Source organism: Acomys russatus, chromosome 31 (genome assembly GCF_903995435.1).
Source record: "Acomys russatus chromosome 31, mAcoRus1.1, whole genome shotgun sequence".
Lineage (NCBI taxonomy): Eukaryota > Metazoa > Chordata > Mammalia > Rodentia > Muridae > Acomys > Acomys russatus.
The window spans coordinates 16,992,053-17,004,902 of record NC_067167.1 but is presented as its reverse complement, the minus strand read 5'-3'; the positions used below and the strand labels follow the sequence as shown (position 1 = coordinate 17,004,902).

Here is a 12,850-nt window from a genome sequence, read left to right as displayed (position 1 = left end):
TAGGGTCTGTGCATTGCAGTATGTTTATCCTGTACAATATGGCTAACGTCCACTTATAAGTGAGTACATACCATGTGTATATTTCTGGGTCTGTGCTACCTCACTCAGGATAATCTTTTCTAGTTCCATCCATTTGGCTGAAATTTTCATGATTTCTTTGTTTTTAATAGTAGTAGTTAGTATTCCAGTATGTAAATGTACCCCAGTTTCTTTATCCATTCTTCAGTTGAGGGACATCTAGGTTGTTTCCAGTTTCTGGCTATTACGAATAATGCTACTATGAACATAGCTGAACAAGTGTTGTTGTATGGTGCGGCATCTTTTGGGATTATGCCCAGGAGTGGTATAGCTGAGTCTGGAGATAGAGCTATTCCCAATTTTCTGAGAAAGCGTCAAATTGATTTCCAAAGTGGTTGTACAAGTTTACACTCCCACCAGCAGTGGAGGAGTGGTCTCTTTTCTCCAAATCTCCTCCAGCATGTACTGTCACTTCAGATTTTGATCTTAGCCATTCTGATATGTGTAAGATGGAATCTCAGAGTCGTTTTGGTTTACAGTTCCCTGACGACTAAGGTTGTTGAACATATCTTTAAGTGCATCTCGACCATTTGAGATTTCTCTGTTGAGAATTCTCTGTTTATCTCTGTGCCTCATTTTTTAATTGGGTTATTTTGTTTGTTGGTATTTAACGTTTTGAGTTCTTTATATATCTTAGATATTAGCCCTTTGTCTGATGTAGGGTTGGTAAAGATCTTTTCCCACTCTGTGGGCTGCCATTTTGTTCTGTTGACAGTGTCCTTTGCCTTGAAGAAGCTGTTTGGTTTCATGAAGCTCCATTTATTAATGGTTGATCTTAGGTCCTGAGCTGTTGGTGTTCTGTTCAGGAAGTTGTCTCCTGTGCCAGTGAGTTCAAGGCTCTTCCCTAGTTTCTCTTCTAAAACATTTAGTGTGTCTGGTGTCATGTTGAGGTCTTTGATCCACTTGGACTTTAGTTTTGTGTAGGGTGACAAATATGAATCTATTTGCATTTTTCTACATGTAGACATCCAGTTAGACCAGCACCATTTGTTGAAGATGCTTTCTTTTTTCCACTGTATGGTTTTGGCTTCTTTGTCAAAAATCAAGTGTCCATAGGTATGTAGATTTATGTCTAGATTTTGATTCAATTCCATTGATCAACCAGTCTGTTTCTATGCTAGTACCATGCAATTTTTAGTACTTTTGCTCCGTAGTATAGCTTGAAGTCAGGGATGGAGATACCTCCAGAAGATCTTTTATTGTACAGGATTATTTTAGCTATTCTGCATTTTTTTGGTTTTGCATATGAAATTTAGAATTGTTCTTTCAAGGTCTATAAAGAATTTTGTTGGTATTTTGATGGGAATTACATTGAATCTGTAGATTGCATTTAGTAAGATGGCTATTTTTACTATGTTAATCCTTCCAGTCCGTGAGCATAGGACATCTTTCCATCTTCTGATATCTCCTTCAATTTCTTTCTTCAGAGACTTGAAGTTCATGTCATAAGGTCTTTGACTTGCTTGGTTAGAGTTACACCAAGAAGCCAGGCATGGTGGCGCACGCCTGTAATCCCAGCATTTGGGAAGCAGAGGCAGGCAGATCATTGGTCTACAAAGCAAGTCTGGGGCAGCCAAGGCTACACAGAGAAACCCTGTCTCACCCTCACCCCAAAAAGAGTTACACCAAGATACTTATTATTTTTTATAAGACTAATTAGAACTTATTATATGTGATGTTTATTTATGCCTTTTCTTTTTATATTCTATAGAGTTTCAGCTTATCAGATAGATAATTAAAAGATTTAGTTATTGGCTTTGTTTAATCAGCTACATATTATTTGTAATTTTTATTTTATTTTGACAGGGTTTCTCTGTGTATTCCTGGGTATCTTGGAACCCGCTCTGTAGATCAGATTGGCCACAAACTCACAGAGATCTTCCTGCCTCTGCCTCCTGAGTAAATACTGGAATTAAAGGCATGTGCCACTACAGCCAGGAAATTTTTTTTTTATTGTGGTGGGGTTTTGTTTTTTGCTTTTTGTTTTTACACATTTTAAAATTTGTGCTACTTTACAGAATTCTACAGATTCTTTATGTTTATTTGGCTTGGGTTTTTTTTTTTTTTTTTCTCCCTAGCTTCATGAGTTAAATTCATGAATAAATTCAAACAAAATCAATAACTGATTCTTGACTTCTGAAAATAATTTAAAGACTGTACATTTTCCTGTGAGTACTGCTTTGCTATATTTCATGAATTATGAAGGGTAGTCATGGTTTTGTGATTATCATCTTGATTTCTTCTTTAGCCCATGACTTAGCTTAGCATTGGTAAGGGATTTGAGTCACGGGTAATTATTTTTCTCAGTGTGTCTGTGAGACTTGTAATTCTAACCCTATGTTGGGCCCTGTCACCCTTTACCATCTCCATCCCAGCTGAATTCAGCCAGTAAGAAAACCTACGAAGCAGTAATCAACTGCACTCCCCTACCTGATACCACAACTAGTATTTTCTTCTCTTGAACTTTGAACTTTTGCTGAATTCCAGAAATATTTCTTTCCTTAGCCTTTAGGTCTATGGAAGGTCATAACTGCCTGGCAAACAAAACCAATAACTGAGTCTTTGAACAGTCTGAGAAGCTGAAATTCTCATCTCTAGAATATAAAAAGAAAAGGCGTAAATGAGCATTGTATGTGGTACATTCTAGTAAGTGTAGGTCGCTGCTCCTGTCAGTTGCTTCAGTGGCACAGCTGTTGCTTCTTCATGGTTTCAACTGCAGTTGAAATTTGCAATACTGAACTCATTCGAACAGGAGACAGTAATCAAAAAAGAAAATGCTTGCTACTCATAAGCAAATCTGTGGCCATTGGGCTGTCACTCAGAAATCCAAAATAGTAGAAAGGCCCCACATTAAAGAAGATTCATCTCCTTATTAGTCCAGATGTTACAGGCCCACAGCATCTGGAATCTGTAGGATTCTGTAAACTATTGCTTTCTAACCAAACATGGCCTGTTGGCACATAACTATGGCTTTTCAGCACTGACTGCTCTTCCAGAGTACCCAGCTTCAATTCCTAGCATCTACCTGAAAGCTCACAACTCCCTCTTAACTCCAAGATCCGACACCCTAACACAGACATACTTTCAGGGCAAAACATCAGTACACATAAAATGAAAATTAATTAATAAAAAAGAGAATATCTTAAGAAGTCTTACAGACTAGGTTAGGCTTTTGTCTCCTCCAAACTAGTTACTCTTCTACAGATACTTGATTTTGCATCATTTGGGCTTTTTGTAATTACAGTGTCACCTCTTTGGATACCATAAAAATGTCATCTAAACTTTTCTGCAAAGATGGTATCCAAATCTTGAATTGTAGGCTTCACTGATGGTCCAGAACACATTACAACACCACCAATGTATTCAAAAGCAATGAGCTATGCACCCATATTGAATACATAGCCCGCAAGTTGAAAGGCTTTTCCCAGAACACTATAAACATACTTCAGTGTTGACTCAGCCACTATTGGCCATAGGTCTGTTCTGTAATATGTTCAATTTTTAGGATAGTTGCAGGGTCTCCAAGGAAAAACAAATCCAAATCAGGTCTGAAAGCATATGGAGTTACCCATGCTTGTAGGATTCTTCAGCCAGGACTCAGGTAGGCCTGGCTCAGCTGGGTTCTGCACAGTCCCTGGTTAAACTTTACTGAGTCGAACACTTGTTAGACACAGTATTTCCTTGCCAGCTATGACTTGACTCACTCAGCCAGTACGTTGTATTCAGGTTCTGCTAATTACCCCTATTTACACATACTTAGTATTATATCAGTGTGAAACAAAGTTCCCAGAAAAGCAAAGCTACACATAAGCTAAACATTGTACATAGGCAACTGACTGATTGCAGAGAACTAAAAATCTTACAGGTTGGGAGCCAAACTTACCTTGGGCTGTCTTTGGCCTTCTAAATAACCATTTGTTACCCACCTCTGTGTGTGACATTACATCCTGGTGATTACAGGTAAATCTTTTTGGAATGTTTAAACAGACCTGTAGCTTCCACCAACTCGAAGGCTGAGAATATCAGATAGTAATTGAGGCCAATAGCAGAGATCAGGATCAAGTACCTTGATTTAGAGTGCCCCTATTCTGTTACCGTAAAAACTTCCCGAAACTGTTACCATGTTGGAACATAGTATTTGGGGTGACCTAGATCTGTGTTCTCCTGCCACCGTCACTGGCTTTTGGCTCCATGATAAATTATCTCTTTTTGTGTGTATTTCTACACATGTGTATATGATGTGTGTGTGTGTGTGTGTGTGTGTGTGTGTGTGTGTGTGTGTGTGTGTGTGTGTGCAGGCACTCGTGTGCATTGTTGCAGGTGTGCATCATGCCACAACACATGTCAGAGGACAAATTGGTTTATAGGTTCTTGCTTTCCACCTTGTTTGAGACAAGAGTGTCTTGTTCAGTACTGTAGATGCAGGCTAGCTAGGCCATGAGCTTCTGTAGCAGCTTGCCTCTTCCTTCCATCTCTCCATCTTTTCAATTGCAGGCATGAGATGCTATGCCTTGTTTATATGGATTTGAACATGTGTCCTCAGACTTATGTAGGATTACTTTCCCCACTGAGCCATCTCCCCAGCCCTTTGAAACAAGAGCTGTGTGGTTTGCATCTATATCAGCCATAAACCCTAGTGCAGAAAACAGAAGCCCGTTCATCCCACAAGCAGAAAGGAATCTGATGTTAGAATTAGTGGTTAGGTGCTGGAGAGATGGCTCAGCGGTTAAGAGTACTGGCTGCTCTTCCAAACGATCTGGGTTCAATTCCCAGCACCCACATGGCCACTCACAACTGTCTATAACTCCAGTTCCAGGGAATCTGGCACCCTCACACAGACATACATGCAGGCAAAACACCAATGGTCAGAAAATAAAAATAAAAAAATCATTTAAAATATTTTTTAAACTTCCCTTTAAAAAAAAAGAAAAGAAAAGAAATTGGTGGTTAGCTTATTGTTGAAAAGTACAGATCAAACTATCACTGTTGCTGTCCACATGAAACCAAGACTACTTGAGCATAACAAAGAAGAGCCCAGCATTGCAATGCCCAGCTTTAGGGACTCTGAGACAAGAGGATTGCAGGTTTTAGACCAGCCTGAACTTTGTTGTGAGATCCTGTCTCAGAAAAGCCAAGGGAGGGAGAGAATGTGAACCTCTGTCTTCCTTCCAGATCTCTGACAGATACACACAACTGGGAGAAATGCAGTTCAGCTGCAAGGTTGGTCAGGGTTAGGGTGGCTTACTGTGTCTCTGATACAGGAGATGAACTGCAATATGAGAGGTGCAGTGGAGGCTCAATAAGCCAGACAGACTGCCACATGTGCCGGACGCCCAGCTCGCCTCCCCCGCGGGAAAGCTTATCGTCATTTCCCACGTACTTGGTGTAATGCTGTCACGGTAATGACTTTCCAGGGTCAGAGGTCTAGCTCTTACACGGCACAGACTGACTCACCACGTTACGAATAAGAAGTTTTACTTTTGGAAAGTATCACAAGAATATCCTTTCTTTTTAACTCAATCTCCTTTTAACTCTTAAGATATCTTTTTAAGATTTAGTTATTTATCATTTTTTAGATTATGTGTATATGTGTGGTATGGGCTTGTGTGTGAGGCCGGAGGCCAGAGGCATTGGGTCCTGTGGGAGCTGGAGTTGGAGATGGTTGTGAGCCACCTGATAATGCTGGGGACCAACTCAGGGCCTTGACAGGATCCGCGATCCATGCGATCTCTTCACCTGTGCCACCTCCCCACCCTCGTCTTAAGGAATCTTGCTCTAATTTACAGTTCCTGGCTTATGAATGGGTTTTACTGTGTTTTCAGTCATTCCGGGCACAGCTGGGAGTCCTCATAATCTGAAAAATGGCATAGAAGAGGCACTGAAGGAGGGGGGAGGGGAGACTTCTCGGGCCTCCCCTAGGATCTCAGCACCTTCAGTTCATCACAGCTAGACTCCCATCTGCCTCTGCAGTTAATACCTTACAGTGGGCCTAGTGGCTCCGTCTCTGAGGTCTTGGGTTGTTTGGTTGGTTTTGGGAACAGGGTCTCTCTCACCATGTAGTCCTGGCTAGCCTTGTAGACCAGGCTGGCCTTAAGCTTACAAAGATCCTCCTGTCTCAGCCTCCCAAATCCTGAGTTTACAGGGATGCACCACTATACCTGGCTCATGTTTTTATACAGTAACTTAACTGGAGAAATTGAATGATTCCGACCACTGTCGGAAAATAAGACCTTCACTGCTGAACGACCAGTTTCAGCCCAGGCTGTCCTTGTAGGTGATCCTCTGGCCTCAGCCTCCCAAGTGCTGGCATTCCTGGTGTGCTCCGTCACGCTCAGGAGAGGAGCCTTTTGAATTGCCATCAAACATCTGCTCTTGGTAACCTAATTTGCTAGCTGACTCTTTCCTATAAAGGCTTTTTGATGTTTGCTGACTTTCTTCTACCCTCCTTACTTTCTTCTTGGCTGAAAAGATCATCCTTCACCCTTGAATCTTGATCTTTTTCTCACCTGGATCTTTTATACCACCCGTAGGTTGCAGTAGGTCAGCCCTTTCTTGCCAGTACATTTGACTGGTCCTTTTTTCTTTTGGCGGCAACTCAGCTAAATGAAGGAAATGACTGTCAAACAGCTCCCCACATTTAAAATGGTTTAAAAAATCCCTCTTACTTGAGTAGATCTTCTTCATATTTCTGAAAGCTATTATCCTTTAAAGAACAAAAAGCATTGTGCAAAGTGTTACTGTGAATTCTTTTCTACTTACCATTATTGATTCGCGTAATGACTAATGGAAGGAAGTGCGTGTACATGGGCGTGCGTGGCACTGCTTCTTTGTTGATGGAGTTTGCTATCTGGAATAACTATACTATGCAGAAGTGTTTTCTTTCTTTTTTAGTTTAAATAATTTATTCAGATTACATCTCAATTGTTATCCCTTCACTTGTATCTTCCCGTTCCATCCTCCCTCCCTAGAAATGTTTTCTTAAAGTTGAGTCTTTTGTTTTAGTTTATAGAGCATAAAGTCCTAAATCCTATTATTTTAAGTAGCCACTATAATAACAGACTATCACTTTTACCACTGCAATAAAAGACTCTAATGGTCTCAAGTCACAACCCTGTGTAATAAAAGGTAGGCCACTAAAGCTGGCTTAGCTTATCACCAGTTATATCAAAATAAGTCACATATTTAATATGAATTATAAAAATGAATGTTAGAGAGCAAGCCTATCTTTTCCCCATTTGCTTCTAGATTTTTTTTTCACTTTATTACATATCCTCTGGGCCCAAATAGAGATTTATTGAATTACTTTTAAAATTTAGACATTTGAAAAAAGTAATCTTTTTTTTTTTTTTTTTTTTTTTTATGTTTTGTGGTCCTGTCAGTGCAACTGATAGCCCCATGAATGTTGCACAAGTACTTTTCCACTCAGCCATACTCCAGCCCTCTTATATATCTGTATGGCACCTATTAAATGTGTAAGCCCATTGCCTAGAGCTATGATGTAGGTTGTTTACTTTGTAGGTTTGTTTTCACACTTGCTATGCTACCCATCCTAGCCTCAAATTCCTGGGCTCCAGAGATCCACCTGCCTTAGTTGGTGAGAATACAGTCTTGTCTTTGCCTACATTATTTTTATGATTACCATGGTACTTTATGCCCTTCCTTAAAATTGTTCATTCTTTACAAAGCATTGTTGAAGGTGTCTGGGTTGAGAGGCTGACTTACATTAATTCGCGTTAAGATTCTGAATGGATCACTTAATTGTCCAATTATGTCTCCCAGTTATGGTAAGATGGTCCTGTGTGATTCTTTAATGTGAAATATGTCTTACTTCTGTCCCAAGAGATCCGAGGCTATCTGGTGGCCCGAGTGAAAAAGACTGGCCTTTTGGAAACTTGCAGCAATTAGGAACTGCATGAAGAGAGCATACTCACATTCAATGTATGTTTAGGTTGGAACCCCTGATTTACTTCTACTTGTCTCTGGTTTTGTACCAAGTGTCCCCCCAAGTTCCCAGAAGTAAATTGCCTTAAGGATTTAGGAGGAAAGATCTAGGCTACAGGTAGTGTATCACTGTCTCTGGACTTTCTAAGTATTGTTTCTAGTACCCATTGAGACTCCGTGGCTAGGCCTACCACAGATCAGCAAGCCAGAGGGCCTTTACCTTATTAGGGAGTCAGCCTGGCTGACCCACAGCCTTTAACTTAATATACGTTAAGACTTTTATTGAAAATGGACTTTCTACGTAAGCATATCTTGCTTTGCTTTACTGGTTTGTTTGCTTGTTTGTTTAATGAGGGTTTATCCTTGAACACTCTATATTTTTCCAAGGACTTGGAACTCGTGATCCTCCTGCCCCCTCCACCCACAGAATTCTGACATTATATGTGTGCACCTCCATCCCTAGTGCCTCAGACTTTCTAAACAAAGGAAAACTCATATTGAAAGAAAGTGTTTTTTTTTTTTTTTTTTTTTTTGGTTTTTCGAGACAGGGTTTCTCTGTGTAGCCTTGGCCATCATGGACTCGCTTTGTAGACCAGGCTGGCCTCGAACTCACAGCGATCCGCCTGCCTCTGCCTCCCGAGTGCTGGGATTAAAGGCGTGCGCCACCACGCCCGGCTCATATTGAAAGAAAGTTTTTCGTTTATCTTTTTAAGACCCACAGAGCGGGCTTGAGGACCTCAAAGAGGGCTGGCAAGATGACTGATCGGATAAAGGTACCCGCTGCCGAGCCTGACAACATGAGTTTGGTTCTAGATGATGAAAAGAGAGAACAGACTCCCAAAGGATGGCTTCTGATCCCCCATACACACCGTAGCACCTACATGCCCACCAGCCACACTCCCCCAAAGAATCTCAATCTCTCTCTCCTTCCCTCTCCCTCTCTCTCCCTCCCTCCCTCCTTCTTCCCCTCCCCCCATTGTGTGTGCATTTGTGTTTATTTTTTTCAATTTTGAAGTAAGCAAAGAAAGAAAATAAAGTTGATATGATCTTTTAGCATCCAAACTTCATTTTAATGATATTTGCATGTTCTCCTAAAATTTTATGTCAAATATATTTGACCTTCTGCCCTTCTTTAAAGAAAGGTCAGCTGAAAAAGATAGGTATAAGTGCCTCACCAAGTGCCTCACAAGCATATGCCACTTAATCAGCCAGATTTATAAAACTTTGAGAGCTAGATAGCATCAAGGCCAGAGAAGACTCAATCCATCTTTGCTAGCATCTACCCTCTTGGTCAAGAACAGGTCACTGTTGATCCTTATTTTCAGTCAGTTAATTTAAAAGCTACAGAAGTCAGCTTTCTCCTTTTTGATGAGTTTGATTTTTTATTTTGCTTTTCATTTAGATACTGTTGTCTTAACATTTTTAATGGGCAATCCAAGAAGATGTATGAATCTGTGTCTTACCTGCTCTACTGGTGTCTAAACGACCTTTAAATACACACTAGTGTTAATTAACATCCTTTGAAGGCATTTTCAAGCCCCACTCTTCCCATTACCTTCCGCTGTTGCTGAGTAACAGTAGAGCTAAAATGATGGTCAGGGTTTTTTTCAGAGCACTGCTTCTGATAGAAAAATGCTTAGTAATGACAGACACGCCCTCCAGTCCAGTGGCCATTTTGTACTGTAGCTCTGGAGAAACAAGTGGGAGTCATTTCAGAAACCAATCTGCATCAGAGATATGGACAAGAGGCAGTACATTCTTCACCGGGGAAACTGGAGAGCTTAAAACTATGCTGTCTGTGAGTAGTTCAGTTGGACTGCGTTTATGAGCCCTTTTAATATTTTTAAATTCTGCCATTCAGTTTTGTCTCAGTTAATGTTATGGAGCAATTAAATGCTTTGATTTGGGGCTTTGGAAATAAGTGGTATTTTAGAAGTTGTGCTAAAATGTGTAAGCTCCAACAACTATTTCCTATTGTTTTGTCATTTTAATCTTGTAGTATATTAGCCTATATTTCCTACTGCTTTAAGAGTTGAAAGGCAGTGAGTATTTTATTTTAGATTACACTTTACAAACATTTTCTCAGTTAAAGACAAGCAAATAGATACTGGTTTCCATAGGAAATGAAATTTATTTTCCATTGTACGGTTCATTGATTTTTGACTTAAAAATTTTGACTTCTTCAAATAAAGTCCTCATTTACGATTTTAGAAAATGATTGCATGATTTGATAGCAATAGTTTTAGTGCCTCAGTTTATCTTATGTTAGCCTAGCAGAAGTAAGGAAGCCACAGCAAATGAAGGTGTTTATCTTTTCCCTGTTAACAGCCTCCCCCGAAGAGTTTCCATTCTGTATATGATAGTCATATTTAGACCTATGGCTGGTCAGCTGGCATCAAACCCTCGCCTCAGAATGATCCTCCCACCTCTGCCTACTGACTAGCTGGGAATTACAGACCTGTGCTACTGTGACATGACTTTACATCTGTGTGTTCAGTTAATTCAAAGATAAAAGGGTAGGGTTTTTTTTAATGTTTTAAAACAACAAGTAAATTGTGATTTGCAGACAAATATTCTCCCATCAAATCCCTTTCATTGACAGTGCCTTTTCCTTAAGTTTTTAATTTTGAAATCAGCATCTTTTAGAGGTACTGTTGGCATGGTATAAACTTCTGAAAATATATGACTGACTTACTTTGTACCACATGTAAGTTAATACACATTTGAAAAGAAAAGTGAACAATTTGGTGACTTCCGTAATCGGAATAGAAATCCTCCCTGGGCCTCTGGACCAGGATGAGCATGGGCTTTTGTAGGTGGGGAGCCTGCATTGTGAGGTCCTCTCCACATTGCAGCTGCAGGCCTCCATGCCAGCTCTCTGCTCCTCACACTGCAGTAGTGGTAGCCAGTGTGACGGCTTTCCTGTTGCTTTTGTGTTTAGTGTACACTGGCAAGCCCTAGTAACCAACAGCTGACAGTAGTTAGCATTTTGCCAGATCCAAGAGTGTGGTTTAAAATATAGTACTGATACTTTAAATAAAAACATATGTAATAAATTAAATAATTTGTTTTAGTGTGGAAATAGCACAAGACGGTTTTGTTGATTTGCTAAAGTAACACTTAATTGGATACTGAAACCTTCTTTATCAGTAGGGCTTATGCTGGGTATATTTTTTCAATCAATATTACATGAATGTATATATATATATATATGTATTAATTAGTATGTTATATACATATATTAATATGTATATACACATACACACACACATATATATATATACGTACATACATGCTCAAACAGTACAGGGATATCAAGGCTAGATACCTAGTATTAGAAGTGCTAGGTCAGCGGATATGTTCATGTATATTTTCCTACTTACACTTACAGTGTATGAAGTACCTGTTTCCCACACCCTTACTAGTGATATATTTGCCAGATTTCTTTTGTCGTTATTGTTTAGCTTTATTTATTTGATTTAATATATGTGAAAGCTTTGCCTGCATGTATGGCTGTGTCCTATATGTATGTCTGGTGCCCATAGAAATCAGAAGGCGGCCTATAAACCACCATGGTGGTGCATCCAACCAAACCCAGGATCTCTGTAACAAGTGCTGTTAACCACTGAGCCATCTCTCCAGCCCTTGTTGCCTATACCTGTGTCCCATATGAGTCTGCCACTATGATTGTATTCTAAAAACTTGACTCTATATATTCAGTCGTCCAACTCTCCTAATGGCGAGTATTGAAGACTGTATAATTCACATTGGCTGTCACTCAGGCGCCTCCCCGCCTCCTCCCCAGCCCTTGCATATTTTAGATGGGATCTCCCAGTGGAGCCCCTGGCCCTTGAAATGCAGACCCTCCTGCCTAGATGTCTCTTGAGTGCTGGAAATGCACTCATGCACTGTTATGTGTGGCTCAAGTTTGCTTCTAACTCAGTTTTCCTCCTCTGGTGTTTCTTTGCCACCATTTTATATTTCAGTAAACAGTACCATTGACCTGTTGGAAACAGAAGTGTAGGTACCACCATGTTTCTGTGTGGCAGTCACATTCAGTCATAACTGTGACCTGACCCTGCGCTTTCACCTCCCAAGTGTTGGGATTACACGCATGGGCCACTACTGAGCTTTACTTCAATCTTCAACATTTACTTAATGTTCCCACAAATGTATACCGCAGTCATTTCACCCAACAATAGGAGGCTGGCTAAGCAAGGTCACATGGGATTGAAGTGCTGTGAAAACACCTAAAAGGAAGAAGTAGACTATTATTCCTAATGTAGAAGGGTCTCCACAGTGTAGTAAGTTGAAGAAGCCAAGTGCAGAAAAATGAAGTACATTTTCATCTTGTCTAAACATTTCAAAAGCCATTCATAGCTACATAAATACATACTACATTTTGAGGGAAGGCTTCCTAAACTAAAGAATGTTTATTCCCTTTAAAAGAAAAGGGCTAAGCGCTAAGGGCTGGCTGAACAAAGTTATTTCTCACTTTATGTCTTTCAGTTAAGTTTTTAGTTTAAAAATAGCCTAAGTGACCTGCGCGCTTATAACATGGCATCATAAACAGAATTGTGACTCAAGGGAGCATTGCAACATTTTTGACAACAGTAAAAGTTCCATGTGTCGTCCTACCCATGGTTGTTTAAATCCACAGGCATTAAACTCATGGCTATAAAGAGCTGAGTGCACAGACATTGGTGGTGGTTCTCAAGTCAGTAGCTAAAGGGAATCACCTAGGAAGGAGCCATTTCTGAAGGAGGCAGGGTTTATTCAGACACCTGCCTTTCCTAGGTTGTATCTGTGGCCCAGTTAGTCAGATGCACAT

General features: G+C 40.1%; 1 protein-coding gene and 1 pseudogene across 5 annotated transcripts in view; one reads left to right on the top strand and one right to left on the bottom strand.

Annotated features, from left to right (window-relative positions):
* The window catches only part of Vezt (vezatin, adherens junctions transmembrane protein), a 60,351-nt gene that overhangs the window by 8,021 nt on the left and 39,480 nt on the right, over window positions 1–12,850 (top strand). The window lies entirely within an intron of this gene.
* Window positions 2,860–9,693, bottom strand: LOC127212614 (mitochondrial inner membrane protease subunit 1-like; annotated as a pseudogene).